The sequence below is a fragment of the Oncorhynchus kisutch genome, unplaced genomic scaffold (genome assembly GCF_002021735.2).
Source record: "Oncorhynchus kisutch isolate 150728-3 unplaced genomic scaffold, Okis_V2 Okis07a-Okis12b_hom, whole genome shotgun sequence".
In the NCBI taxonomy this organism is placed as follows: Eukaryota; Metazoa; Chordata; class Actinopteri; order Salmoniformes; family Salmonidae; genus Oncorhynchus; species Oncorhynchus kisutch.
The window spans coordinates 12,169,989-12,185,980 of NW_022261984.1; positions in this window are offsets into that span (position 1 = coordinate 12,169,989).

Consider the following 15,992-nt stretch of genomic DNA (forward strand, 5'->3'; position numbering starts at 1 on the left):
ATCATCTTTCCTCTCCAAACTATTATCATCTTTCCTCTCTCTCTAAACTATTATCATCTTTCCTCTCTCTCTAAACTATTATCATCTTTCCTCTCTCTCTAAACTATTATCATCTTTCCTCTCCAAACTATTATCATCTTTCCTCTCCAAACTATTATCATCTTTCCTCTCTCTCTAAACTATTATCATCTTTCCTCTCTCTCTAAACTATTATCATCTTTCCTCTCCAAACTATTATCATCTTTCCTCTCTTTATCAAACACCACCTTTCTCTTTCTCTCTACAACTCTATATTTATCTATATTGATGTTCCTTTACCTCTCTGTTTACACTTCTATCGAAAACAGCAGTTGAACTTGTCTCTCATCTGATCCCTTCTGGAAATGTTGCTTGCTTCACGTTCCCATGCCAGACTAGTGCCTGATTAGTGTCAGACTAGTGCTACACACTGCTTTCAGTTTACAACTGGACTCTGTAAGTGCATTCTAGAGCCATTCTGTATCCAGGGGCAACGTGCGTTGTGATGCAGCACCATTCCATGTGTCTCTCTGTGAGGTCATAAAGACCTGTTTAGATAGATGGAGAAGTGGTGCAGGGTGCTGATCTGTGTGTGTTTGCTCACTTCTTCATGTCCACTAGGTGTCACTAAAGCACATGTTTTAAAAAAAAACTTCTGTGTTCCTTCTATACCAGGAAATATGTGTATCAGGTTCGTGGGCCGGATGTTGCCCACCCCTGGTCTGAAATCATAGACTTATATGACACGACAGTTAGAAATGATATCAGTCTATTCATACCATGTTGGGAGAATAGAGGTCGTAACCCAGTCTGGTAATAACATGCATGGCTCTCTCTTCTCTACCAGAGGTTGTGCACTGTCAACGACTGGCCACTAGATGTCACTGTTGTCAGGGTAATGATTTAAACAGAACCGGTTCTGGAATTTAACCAGTTATTATTACATCATAAAGTTGGCATGGTAACGCTACAGATAGATTACTCACTGTGAGGACAAAAACTAATGCCTGATACCCATGAGCGTCCAGCCTTAGTTAAACTAGTGGCAGATACCCATTAGGGTCTAGTCTTAGTTAAACTAGTGTCAGATACCCATTAGGGCCCTGCCTTAGTTAAACTAGTGTCAGATACCCATTAGGGTCCAGTCTTAGTTAAACTAGTGTCAGATACCCATTAGGACCCAGCCTTAGTTAAACTAATGTCTATTATAGTCATAAGTAGTGTACTACCTAGGGAATAGGGTGTAACAATCGTAGGCTGGCAAACCCATGCTAATTACTGTACAGTCTCCCATGTAACAGCCACAGGCTTGCTAACCCATGCTAATTACTGTACCGTCTCCCATGTAAAAGCCACAGGCTTGCTAACCCATGCTAATTACTGTACAGTCTCCCATGTAACTACCACAGGCTTGCTAACCCATGCTAATTACTGTACAGTCTCCCATGTAACAGCCACAGGCATGCTAACCCATGCTAATTACTGTACAGTCTCCCATGTAAAAGCCACAGGCATGCTAACCCATGCTAATTACTGTTCAGTCTCCCATGTAAAAGCCACAGGCATGCTAACCCATGCTAATTACTGTACAGTCTCCCATGTAACAGCCACAGTCTTGCTAACCCATGCTAATTACTGTACAGTCTCCCATGTAACAGCCACAGGCTTGCTAACCCATGCTAATTACTGTTCAGTCTCCCATGTAAAAGCCACAGGCATGCTAACCCATGCTAATTACTGTACAGTCTCCCATGTAACAGCCACAGGCTTGCTAACCCATGCTAATTACTGTACAGTCTCCCATGTAACAGCCACAGGCTTGCTAACCCATGCTAATTACTGTACAGTCTCCCATGTAACAGCCACAGGCTTGCTAACCCATGCTAATTACTGTACAGTCTCCCATGTAACAGCCACAGGCTTGCTAACCCATGCTAATTACTGTACAGTCTCCCATGTCACAGCCACAGGCTTGCTAACCCATGCTAATTACTGTACAATCTCCCATGTAACAGCCACAGTCTTGCTAACCCATGCTAATTACTGTACAGTCTCCCATGTAACAGCCACAGGCTTGCTAACCCATGCTAATTACTGTACAGTCTCCCATGTAAAAGCCACAGGCTTGCTAACCCATGCTAATTACTGTACAGTCTCCCATGTAAAAGCCACAGGCTTGCTAACCCATGCAAATTACTGGACAGTCTCCCATGTAACATTTGTCAGGGTTAAATGACTGAACTTTATATTAGCCATGTAATTGTGTGTGTGTGTGTGTGTGTGTGTGTGTGTTTGTCCTTGTTACATGAGCTCGTTAAAAGACAGTAATGAATCAATCTTGACTCTGCATAGTCAATGATGTCCAATCTGCTGTATGTGTGTAGGTGCAACCTTGTGTGTATCTATCTATCTCCCACTTCAAGAGAGTGCTAATTAGGAATGTTATCACTCTCTCTACTCCCTTCCCTTCTCTGTCTCTCTCTGTCCCTCTGTCTCCCTCTGTCCCTCTCTCTCTCTCTCTCTCTCTCTCTCTCTCTCTCTCTCTCTCTCTCTCTCTCTCTCTCTCTCTCCCCATCTCTTTCTCTCTCCCCATCTCTTTCTCTCTCCCCATCTCTCTCTCTCTCCCCATCTCTCTCTCTCTCCCCATCTCTCTCTCTCCCCATCTCTCTCTCTCTCCATCTCTCTCTCTCTCCCCATCTCTCTCTCTCCCCATCTCTCTCTCTCTCCCCATCTCTCTCTCTCTCTCGCTCTCTCTCTCTCTCTCTCTTCTCAAAAAGTCACAACTGCCAAAAGGGAGGGGTGTGTCTTCACTAATTCTGCTTTTGACTGGTTCAAAGATGAACTAAATCTGAACCCGAAAAGGAGAGCAAATATCCAAACAGCGTTTTTTGAAGCCTTAATGTTTCTTACCCCCAAAGGTACATTGTGTTCTAGTAGAGCCCATTAAAGAACATCTTCTGAAGTTCTCTCCACTTTTGAGGAAATTGCCCCCAAGCTGGTGGGTAGCAGGAGATGGGGGGTGAAAGTCACAGAGATGGAGTGGGGAGGGGGGAGGGGGGCACATCGGTGAAGGAAAGTGGAACTGACAGAGAGAGAGAGGGACAGACAGAAAACTGACAGAGGGACAGAATGTAAAACTGACAGGAAGACAGAATGTAAAACTGACAGAGACAGAATGTAAAACTGACAGAATGTAAAACTGACAGGAAGACAGAATGTAAAACTGACAGAGACAGAATGTAAAACTGACAGAATGTAAAACTGACAGAATGTAAAACTGACAGGAAGACAGAATGTAAAACTGACAGAATGTAAAACTGACAGAATGTAAAACTGACAGAGAAAGAATGTAAAACTGACAGAATGTAAAACTGACAGAGAGATAGAATTTAAAACTGACAGGAAGACAGAATGTAAAGCTGACAGAATGTAAAACTGACAGGAAGACAGAATGTAAAACTGACAGAATGTAAAACTGACAGGAAGACAGAATGTAAAGCTGACAGAATGTAAAACTGACAGAAAGACAGAATGTAAAACTGACAGAATGTAAAACAGACAGAATGTAAAACTGACAGAGAGACAGAATGTAAAACTGACAGAGAGACAGAATGTAAAACTGACAGAGAGACAGAATGTAAAACTGACAGAGAGACAGAATGTAAAACTGACAGAAAGACAGAATGTAAAACTGACAGAATGTAAAACTGACAGAAAGACAGAATGTAAAACTGACAGAATGTAAAACAGACAGAATGTAAAACTGACAGAGAGACAGAATGTAAAACTGACAGAGAGACAGAATGTAAAACTGACAGAAAGACAGAATGTAAAACTGACAGAATGTAAAACTGACAGAAAGACAGAATGTAAAACTGACAGAAAGACAGAATGTAAAACTGACAGAATGTAAAACTGACATATAGAAAACAGACAGATTGAGACAAAGAGAGAAACTCATCCATCATGCAACATAAATGTTATTGTGTTTCTTCATTCTCTAAAAGGATTATGGGTAATATCAAAACCACACGGGAGTTTAACATCTAATGTTTTCTCATATCTGGTCTGCGTCCCAAATGAAAACCACAGTATCAATGATGGGTGACAGTGTTGGGGGGTGGGGCCCTCAACACATCTAGACATCATGAGGGTCTGTGATGGAGGTGGGGGTCCACAAAACATCTAGACATCATGAGGGACTGTGATGGAGGTGGGGGCCCACAAAACATCTAGACATCATGAGGGACTGTGATGGAGGTGGGGGCCCACAACACATCTAGACATCATGAGGGACTGTGATGGAGGTGGGGGCCCACAACACATCTAGACATCATGAGGGACTGTGATGGAGGTGGGGGCACACAACACATCTAGACATCATGAGGGACTGTGATGGAGGTGGGGGCCCACAACACACCTAGACATCATGAGGGACTGTGATGGAGGTGGGGGCCCACAGAACATCTAGACATCATGAGGGACTGTGATGGAGGTGGGGGCCCACAGAACATCTAGATATCATGAGGGACTGTGATGGAGGTGGGGGCCCACAACACATCTAGACATCACGAGGGACTGTGATGGAGGTGGGGGCCCACAACACATCTAGACATCATGAGGGACTGTGATGGAGGTGGGGGCCCACAAAACATCTAGACATCATGAGGGACTGTGATGGAGGTGGGGGCCCACAACACATCTAGACATCATGAGGGACTGTGATGGAGGTGGGGGCCCACAACACATCTAGACATCATGAGGGACTGTGATGGAGGTGGGGGCCCACAACACATCTAGACATCATGAGGGACTGTGATGGAGGTGGGGGCCCACAAAACATCTAGACATCATGAGGGACTGTGATGGAGGTGGGGGCCCACAACACATCTAGACATCATGAGGGACTGTGATGGAGGTGGGGGCCCACAGAACATCTAGACATCATGAGGGACTGTGATGGAGGTGGGGGCCCACAGAACATCTAGATATCATGAGGGACTGTGATGGAGGTGGGGGCCCACAAAACATCTAGACATCATGAGGAACTGTGATGGAGGTGGGGGCCCACAACACATCTAGACATCATGAGGGACTGTGATGGAGGTGGGGGCCCACAACACATCTAGACATCATGAGGGACTGTGATGGAGGTGGGGGCACACAACACATCTAGACATCATGAGGGACTGTGATGGAGGTGGGGGCCCACAACACATCTAGACATCATGAGGGACTGTGATGGAGGTGGGGGCCCACAACACATCTAGACATCATGAGGGACTGTGATGGAGGTGGGGGCCCACAAAACATCTAGACATCATGAGGGACTGTGATGGAGGTGGGGGCCCACAACACATCTAGACATCATGAGGGACTGTGATGGAGGTGGGGGCCCACAGAACATCTAGACATCATGAGGGACTGTGATGGAGGTGGGGGCCCACAACACATCTAGACATCATGAGGGACTGTGATGGAGGTGGGGGCCCACAAAACATCTAGACATCATGAGGGACTGTGATGGAGGTGGGGGCCCACAACACATCTAGACATCATGAGGGTCTGTGATGGAGGTGGGGGCCCACAACACATCTAGACATCATGAGGGACTGTGATGGAGGTGGGGGCTCTCAACACATCTAGACATCATGAGGGACTGTGATGGAGGTGGGGGCCCACAAAACATCTAGACATCATGAGGGACTGTGATGGAGGTGGGGGCCCACAACACATCTAGACATCATGAGGGACTGTGATGGAGGTGGGGGCCCACAGAACATCTAGACATCATGAGGGACTGTGATGGAGGTGGGGGCCCACAACACATCTAGACATCATGAGGGACTGTGATGGAGGTGGGGGCTCTCAACACATCTAGACATCATGAGGGACTGTGATGGAGGTGGGGGCCCACAAAACATCTAGACATCATGAGGGACTGTGATGGAGGTGGGGGCCCACAACACATCTAGACATCATGAGGGACTGTGATGGAGGTGGGGGCCCACAACACATCTAGACATCATGAGGGACTGTGATGGGGGGACGCAATGGCTTGTTGGTCTGTGTACCCACACCATACAGAGGGTCCCTAGTTACATTTTGTGCTTGTGTGTGTGTGTGTGTGTGTGTGTTGAAGCTTCAGGTGACGTGAGGATCATTAGGCATTAGTCAGTGTCTCACTGTGTTACACACACACACACAAAACACACAAACACACACACAAACACCCCCCCACCCCACACACACACACACACACACACACACAACCACACACCCTGTCAAAAGGTGCCTGCTGTTGTGGTTGCCATGGAGATCAGGCAGTTGACAATTCGCAGCGTTAATTAGGTTTACCGTTACCGGAGGCCGGTAAACGAGCTGTGACGTTGGTGACCTGTCACCCCCAGGGCGGGTCATTAATCTGACAGGAATTACACCCCGGCGTTCTCATCCCAAACCTGTCAGATGGTTACCTTGGAAACCAAACCACCCAGAGACCAGACCCGTTGATTCAGACATGTTCACCTCCATAGGAGAAGCTCTGGTGAAGGTCGACTGACCCCAAAGTTTATCATGTGATCAAGAAATGTTCATCTGACTGGAAATGTGCGGAGACTTTTCCCCTCTTTTCGCCAGTTTTACATTTGGCCTCCAGCACCTTCACTAATCGTTTCAGGTCGTAGATTCTGCCTGTTACCTAATAGGTTGTACAGTACTGTACATTGTATTAAGCTGTTACAAAAAAACACAAACTAGATAATTTCTTCATTGAAAAGACTCCATCGTGGACACACTTACTGACAGTTGTGGCTGCTTCGTGTGATGTATTGTTGTGTCTACCTTCTTGCCCTTTGCGCTTCTTTCTGTTCCCAATAATGTTTGTACCATGTTTTGTGCTGCTGCCATATTTTGTTGCTACCATGTTGTTGTTATGTTGTGTTGCTACCATGTTGTTGTTATGTTGTGTTGCTACCATGCTGTTGTTATGTTGTGTTGCTACCATGCTGTGTTGTCATGTGTTGATGCCCTGCTATGTTGTCATGTGTTGATGCCTTGCTATGTTGTCATGTGTTGATGCCTCGCTATGTTGTCATGTAATGATGCCTTGCTATGTTGTCATGTAATGATGCCTTGCTATGTTGTCATGTAATGATGCCTTGCTATGTTGTCATGTGTTGATGCCTTGCTATGTTGTCATGTGTTGATGCCTTGCAGTGTTGTCATGTGTCAATGCCTTGCTATGTTGTCATGTGTTGCTGCCTTGCTATGTTGTCATGTGTTGATGCCTTGCTATGTTGTCATGTGTTGATGCCTTGCAGTGTTGTCATGTGTCGATGCCTTGCTATGTTGTCATGTGTTGCTGCCCTGCTATGTTGTCAGGTGATGCTGCCCTGCTATGTTGTCATGTGTTGCTGCCTTGCGATGTTGTCATGTGTTGCTGCCTTGCTATGTTGTCATGTGTTGTTGCCTTGCTATGTTGTCATGTGTTGTTGCCTTGCTATGTTGTCATGTGTTGCTGCCTTGCGATGTTGTCATGTGTTGCTGCCTTGCGATGTTGTCATGTGTTGCTGCCTTGCTATGTTGTCATGTAATGATGCCTTGCTATGTTGTCATGTGTTGTTGCCTTGCTATGTTGTCATGTGTTGCTGACTTGCGATGTTGTCATGTGTTGCTGCCCTGCTATGTTGTCAGGTGATGCTGCCCTGCTATGTTGTCATGTGTTGCTGCCTTGCTATGTTGTCATGTAATGATGCCTTGCTATGTTGTCATGTGTTGTTGCCTTGCTATGTTGTCATGTGTTGCTGCCCTGCTATGTTGTCAGGTGATGCTGCCCTGCTATGTTGTCATGTGTTGATGCCTTGCTATGTTGTCATGTGTTGATGCCTCGCTATGTTGTCATGTAATGATGCCTTGCTATGTTGTCATGTAATGATGCCTTGCTATGTTGTCATGTGTTGATGCCTTGCTATGTTGTCATGTGTTGATGCCTTGCAGTGTTGTCATGTGTCAATGCCTTGCTATGTTGTCATGTGTTGCTGCCTTGCTATGTTGTCATGTGTTGATGCCTTGCTATGTTGTCATGTGTTGATGCCTTGCAGTGTTGTCATGTGTCGATGCCTTGCTATGTTGTCATGTGTTGCTGCCTTGCGATGTTGTCATGTGTTGCTGCCTTGCTATGTTGTCATGTGTTGCTGCCTTGCTATGTTGTCATGTAATGATGCCTTGCTATGTTGTCATGTGTTGTTGCCTTGCTATGTTGTCATGTGTTGCTGCCTTGCGATGTTGTCATGTGTTGCTGCCCTGCTATGTTGTCAGGTGATGCTGCCCTGCTATGTTGTCATGTGTTGCTGCCTTGCTATGTTGTCATGTAATGATGCCTTGCTATGTTGTCATGTGTTGTTGCCTTGCTATGTTGTCATGTGTTGCTGCCCTGCTATGTTGTCAGGTGATGCTGCCCTGCTATGTTGTCATGTGTTGCTGCCTTGCTATGTTGTCATGTAATGATGCCATGCTATGTTGTTGTCTTAGGTCTTTATGTTGTGTCTCTGTTGTCAGGTTAATGCTGCCCTGCTATGTTGTTGTCTTAGGTCTCTCTTTATGTTGTGTCTCTGTTGTCAGGTTAATGCTGCCCTGCAATGTTGTTGTCTTAGGTCTTTATGTTGTGTCTCTGTTGTCAGGTTAATGCTGCCCTGCTATGTTGTTGTCTTAGGTCTTTCTGTTGTGTCTCTGTTGTCTTAGGTCTCTCTTTATGTTGTGTCTCTGTTGTCTTTAGGTCTCTCTTTATGTTGTGTCTCTGTCTTTAGGTCTCTCTTTATGTTGTGTCTCTGTTGTCTTAGGTCTCTCTTTATGTTGTGTCTCTGTTGTCTTTAGGTCTCTCTTTATGTTGTGTCTCTGTTGTCTTAGGTCTTTATGTTGTGTCTCTGTTGTCTTTAGGTCTCTCTTTATGTTGTGTCTCTGTCTTTAGGTCTCTCTTTATGTTGTGTCTCTGTTGTCTTTAGGTCTCTCTTTATGTTGTGTCTCTGTTGTCTTTAGGTCTCTATGTTGTGTCTCTGTTGTCTTAGGTCTCTCTTTATGTTGTGTCTCTGTTGTCTTTAGGTCTCTCTTTATGTTGTGTCTCTGTTGTCTTAGGTCTCTCTTTATGTTGTGTCTCTGTTGTCTTTAGGTCTCTCTTTATGTTGTGTCTATGTTGTCTTAGGTCTCTCTTTATGTTGTGTCTCTGTTGTCTTTAGGTCTCTTTATGTTGTGTCTCTGTTGTCTTTAGGTCTCTCTTTATGTCTCTGTTGTCTTTAGGTCTCTCTTTATGTCTCTGTTGTCTTAGGTCTCTCTATGTTGTGTCTCTGTTGTCTTTAGGTCTCTTTATGTTGTGTCTCTGTTGTCTTTAGGTCTCTCTTTATGTCTCTGTTGTCTTAGGTCTCTCTTTATGTTGTGTCTCTGTTGTCTTTAGGTCTCTTTATGTTGTGTCTCTGTTGTCTTTAGGTCTCTCTTTATGTCTCTGTTGTCTTTAGGTCTCTCTTTATGTATCTGTTGTCTTAGGTCTCTCTTTATGTTGTGTCTCTGTTGTCTTTAGGTCTCTCTTTATGTTGTGTCTCTGTTGTCTTAGGTCTCTCTTTATGTTGTGTCTCTGTTGTCTTTAGGTCTCTTTATGTTGTGTCTCTGTTGTCTTTAGGTCTCTCTTTATGTTGTGTCTCTGTTGTCTTTAGGTCTCTTTATGTTGTGTCTCTGTTGTCTTTAGGTCTCTCTTTATGTCTCTGTTGTCTTTGTTGTCTTTAGGTCTCTCTTTATGTTGTGTCTCTGTTGTCTTTAGGTCTCTCTTTATGTCTCTGTTGTCTTAGGTCTCTCTTTATGTTGTGTCTCTGTTGTCTTTAGGTCTCTCTTTATGTTGTGTCTCTGTTGTCTTAGGTCTCTCTTTATGTTGTGTCTCTGTTGTCTTTAGGTCTCTTTATGTTGTGTCTGTTGTCTTTAGGTCTCTCTTTATGTTGTGTCTCTGTTGTCTTTAGGTCTCTTTATGTTGTGTCTCTGTTGTCTTTAGGTCTCTCTTTATGTTGTGTCTCTGTTGTCTTAGGTCTCTCTTTATGTTGTGTCTCTGTTGTCTTAGGTCTCTCTTTATGTTGTGTCTCTGTTGTCTTTAGGTCTCTATGTTGTGTCTCTGTTGTCTTTAGGTCTCTCTTTATGTCTCTGTTGTCTTAGGTCTCTCTTTATGTTGTGTCTCTGTTGTCTTTAGGTCTCTCTTTATGTCTCTGTTGTCTTTAGGTCTCTCTTTATGTTGTGTCTCTGTTGTCTTAGGTCTCTCTTTATGTTGTGTCTCTGTTGTCTTTAGGTCTCTCTTTATGTTGTGTCTCTGTTGTCTTAGGTCTCTCTTTATGTTGTGTCTCTGTTGTCTTAGGTCTCTCTTTATGTTGTGTCTCTGTTGTCTTTAGGTCTCTCTTTATGTTGTGTCTCTGTTGTCTTTAGGTCTCTCTTTATGTTGTGTCTCTGTTCTTTAGGTCTCTCTTTATGTTGTGTCTCTGTTGTCTTTAGGTCTCTCTTTATGTTGTGTCTCTGTTGTCTTTAGGTCTCTCTTTATGTTGTGTCTCTGTTGTCTTTAGGTCTCTCTTTATGTTGTGTCTCTGTTGTCTTTAGGTCTCTCTTTATGTTGTGTCTCTTGTCTTTAGGTCTCTCTTTACGTTGTGTCTCTGTTGTCTTTAGGTCTCTCTTTATGTTGTGTCTCTGTTGTCTTTAGGTCTCTCTTTATGTTGTGTCTCTGTTGTCTTTAGGTCTCTCTTTATGTTGTGTCTCTGTTGTCTTTAGGTCTCTCTTTATGTTGTGTCTCTGTTGTCTTAGGTCTCTCTTTATGTTGTGTCTCTGTTGTCTTAGGTCTCTCTTTATGTTGTGTCTCTGTTGTCTTTAGGTCTCTCTTTATGTTGTGTCTCTGTTGTCTTTATGTCTCTCTTTATGTTGTGTTTCTGTTGTCTTTAGGTCTCTCTTTATGTTATGTCTCTGTTGTCTTTATGTCTCTGTTGTCTTAGGTCTCTCTTTATGTTGTGTCTCTGTTGTCAGGTTAATGCTGCCCTGCTATGTTGTTGTCTTAGGTCTCTCTTTATGTTGTGTCTCTGTTGTCAGGTTAATGCTGCCCTGCTATGTTGTTGTCTTAGGTCTCTCTTTATGTCTCTGTTGTCTGCCCTGCTATGTTGTTGTCTTAGGTCTCTCTTTATGTCTCTGTTGTCTGCCCTGCTATGTTGTCAGGTTAATGCTGCCTTGCTATGTTGTTGTCTTAGGTCTCTCTTTATGTTGTGTCTCTGTTGTCAGGTTAATGCTGCCTTGCTATGTTGTTTGTCTTTAGGTCTCTCTTTATGTTGTGTCTCTGTTGTCAGGTTAATGCTGCCCTGCTATGTTGTCAGGTTAATGCTGCCTTGCTATGTTGTTGTCTTAGGTCTCTCTTTATGTTGTGTCTCTGTTGTCAGGTTAATGCTGCCCTGCTATGTTGTGTCTCTGTTGTCTTTAGGTCTCTCTTTGTGTCTCTGTTGTCTTTAGGTCTCTCTTTGTGTCTCTGTTGTCTTTAGGTCTCTCTTTGTGTCTCTGTTGTCTTTAGGTCTCTCTTTGTGTCTCTGTTGTCTTTAGGTCTCTCTTTGTGTCTCTGTTGTCTTTAGTCTCTCTTTGTGTCTCTGTTGTCTTTAGGTCTCTCTTTGTGTCTCTGTTGTCTTTAGGTCTCTCTTTGTGTCTCTGTTGTCTTTAGGTCTCTCTTTGTGTCTAGTCTCTCTTGTGTCTCTGTTGTCTTTAGGTCTCTCTTTGTGTCTCTGTTGTCTTTAGGTCTCTCTTTGTGTCTCTGTTGTCTTTAGGTCTCTCTTTGTGTCTCTGTTGTCTTGATGTGTGTTTTGTCCTATATCATTTTTTATTTTAATTTTTAATCCCCGTCCCCGTCCCCGCCCCCGTCCCCGCAGGATCCTTTTTTTCCTTATGGTAGGGCCGTCATTGTACATAAGAATTTGTTCTTAACTGACTTGCCTAGTTAAATAAATGTTAAAATAAAAAATTAATAAATAACCATGACTGTATTCCAAGTGGTCAAACGTAGTGTACTATAAAGGGACCATGACTGTATTCCAAGTGGTCAAACGTAGTGTACTATAAAGGGACCATGACTGTATTCCAAGTGGTCAAACGTAGTGTACTATAAAGGGACCATGACTGTATTCCAAGTGGTCAAACGTAGTGTACTATAAAGGGAACATGACTGTACTCCAAGTGGTCAAACGTAGTGTACTATAAAGGGAACATGACTGTACTCCAAGTGGTCAAACGTAGTGTACTATAAAGGGACCATGACTGTATTCCAAGTGGTCAAACGTAGTGTGTACTATAAAGGGAACATGACTGTATTCCAAGTGGTCAAACGTAGTGTGTACTATAAAGGGAACATGACTGTATTCCAAGTGGTCAAACGTAGTGTGTACTATAAAGGGAACATGACTGTATTCCAAGTGGTCAAACGTAGTGTACTATAAAGGGAACATGACTGTACTCCAAGTGGTCAAACGTAGTGTGTACTATAAAGGGAACATGACTGTATTCCAAGTGGTCAAACGTAGTGTACTATAAAGGGACCATGACTGTATTCCAAGTGGTCAAACGTAGTGTACTATAAAGGGAACATGACTGTACTCCAAGTGGTCAAACGTAGTGTACTATAAAGGGACCATGACTGTATTCCAATTGGTCAAACGTAGTGTACTATAAAGGGACCATGACTGTATTCCAATTGGTCAAACGTAGTGTGTACTATAAAGGGAACATGACTGTACTCCAAGTGGTCAAACGTAGTGTGTACTATAAAGGGACCATGACTGTATTCCAATTGGTCAAACGTAGTGTACTATAAAGGGAACATGACTGTATTCCAAGTGGTCAAACGTAGTGTACTATAAAGGGAACATGACTGTATTCCAATTGGTCAAACGTAGTGTACTATAAAGGGACCATGACTGTATTCCAAGTGGTCAAACGTAGTGTGTACTATAAAGGGACCATGACTGTATTCCAAGTGGTCAAACGTAGTGTGTACTATAAAGGGAACATGACTGTATTCCAATTGGTCAAACGTAGTGTGTACTATAAAGGGAACATGACTGTATTCCAAGTGGTCAAACGTAGTGTGTACTATAAAGGGAACATGACTGTATTCCAAGTGGTCAAACGTAGTGTACTATAACATGCTTCATCTACACCAGTGGTACAATTCTGATCTTTGTTTCACGAATTGGTCTTTTAACCAATCAGATCAACTCTGAAAAATATCTGATGTGATTGATCAAAAGACCAACTAGTGGAGAAAAAAAAAGAATTGTGCTGCCTGTGTTGATATCCAATGATGCCTCAACTTCGGCAGCTGCATCGGGTCCTAATTGAACCACACTGCGTTCCTGTGATCGCTGATCGCCCTCGAGGCCGGTGTCATTACGCTGCTAGTGCAATGCACCAGGGGGGGGGACTGTCACGGATCCTTCCGGAACTGTCATCACGCACACCTGGTCCCTATTCCCATTGATTAGTAATTATATAAGTGTGCCCTTTTGTTCACCATTGTCCTGGCGATTATTGTTCCAATGTCCGTTGTTTCGTGTGAGTATCTGTGTCATGTTGTTTTGGGCTTTCGTGGCACATATATTGTGCAGATGATTACGGGTCTCGTCCCCCCGTGTGTTAATCATTGTGTTGTTTATTTGAGGTGCTCCTCGCTCTTTTGTTTTGGGTTTCAACCCTGTGTTTTGTGTACGTGTTTGTTTGGTCTTCGTCCCCGTGCCTTTTCACGGCACGCTGTAATTTGGGAAATAAAAAAACCCTATTACGCATTCCTGCACCTGTCTCCCGACACATTTATACCAGCGTGACAATGATGGATAATTGTGTGTAGATTGATGAGGGGGGGAAAATAATTGACTACATTTTTGAATAAGGCTGCAAATGTAACAACATGTGGATAAAGTCAACGGGTCTGAATACTGAATTATATTTCCTATACACTACACAGGGAATAGAAGGACGTTTGAGACAGTCTATAACTGTCTGATCTGTATTGAGAGACAGTCTATAACTGACTGGTCGGTATTGAGACAGTCTATAACTGACTGGTCGGTATTGAGACAGTCTATAACTGACTGGTCGGTATTGAGACAGTCTATAACTGACCGGTCGGTATTGAGACAGTCTATAACTGACTGGTCGGTATTGAGACAGTCTATAACTGACTGGTCGGTATTGAGACAGTCTATAACTGACTGGTCGGTATTGAGACAGTCTATAACTGACTGGTCTGTCTTGAGACAGTCTATAACTGACTGGTCTGTCTTGAGACAGTCTATAACTGACTGGTCTGTCTTGAGACAGTCTATAACTGACTGGTCTGTCTTGAGACAGTCTATAACTGACTGGTCTGTCTTGAGACAGTCTATAACTGACTGGTCTGTCTTGAGACAGTCTATAACTGACTGGTCTGTCTTGAGACAGTCTATAACTGACTGGTCTGTCTTGAGACAGTCTATAACTGACTGGTCTGTCTTGAGACAGTCTATAACTGACTGGTCTGTCTTGAGACAGTCTATAACTGACTGGTCTGTATTGAGACAGTCTATAACTGTCTGGTCTGTCTTGAGACAGTCTTTCGCTGGACTTCTTTTTCCCCCTCTTCGTCCTCTCCATCGGCAACATAATGCTGTTGCCATGGTTACGTCGGACTCCTTGGCCCCCAACCTCTATCTCACTAGCAGTGTGACAATTATATAGAGTTGGTGTGTGTGATAGGCCTGTAGCCATTGGCAACATGAAATTCTAAGAGTGAGAAGGAGGATGACAGGTGGAGAAGAGGAGAGGAGGAGGAGGAGAGGGGGAGGAGTTGGGGAGAGGAGGAGGAGGAGAGGGGAAGGAGTTGGGGAGAGGAGGAGGAGGAGAGGGGGAGGAGTTGGGGATGGGAGGAGGAGAGGAGGAGGAGGAGAGGAGGAGGAGGAGAGGGGGAGGAGTTGGGGAGAGGAGGAGGAGGAGAGGGGAAGGAGTTGGGGAGAGGAGGAGGAGGAGAGGGGAAGGAGTTGGGGAGAGGAGGAGGAGGAGAGGGGGAGGAGGAGGAGATGAGGAGAGGAGGAGGATGAGAGGAGGGTGGAGAGGAGGAGGAGGAGGAGGAGGAGGAGAGGAGGAGGAGATGAGGAGAGGAGGAGGAGATGAGGAGGAGGAGGAGGAGAGGAGGAGGATGAGAGGAGGGTGAGAGAAGGAGGAGGAGGAGAGGAGGATGAGAGGAGGGTAAGGAGGAGGGTGAGGAGGAGGAGGGTCAGAGGAGGAGGAGGAGGGTCAGAGGAGGAGGAGGAGGGTCAGAGGAGGAGGAGGAGGGTCAGAGGAGGAGGAGGAGGAGAGGAGGGTGACAGGAGGGTGAGAGGAGCTGCACAAACACACACCAACACTCCTACACACATTCTACAAACCTACACACACACACACACACACACCTACACACCTACACACCTACACAAACACACACACCTACACACCTACACAAACACACACACACACACACACACACACACACACACACACACACACACACACACACACACACACACACACACACACACACACACACACACACACACACACATACATACACTTACTCACTAAGACAGTCTTTCACATGCTTGGTTGAGGGGTGGCAGATGTTATTCCTGTGTTTAAGTAGCAGCAGTGGACTGACAGCAGATGGCGGTATAGACGCTTTAAAAAGCAGGACTTGTTGACAGACTGGCTTTCCCTGATGGGTGTTCTACCAACCAGGCTTCCCTGAAGGGTGTCCTACAAATCAGGCTTCCCTGAGGGGTGTCCTACAAATCAGGCTTCCCTGAGGGGTGTCCTACAAATCAGGCTTCCCTGTGGGGTGTCCTACAAACCAGGCTTCCCTGATGGGTGTCCTACCAACCAGGCTTCCCTGATGGGTGTCCTACCAACCAGGCTTCCCC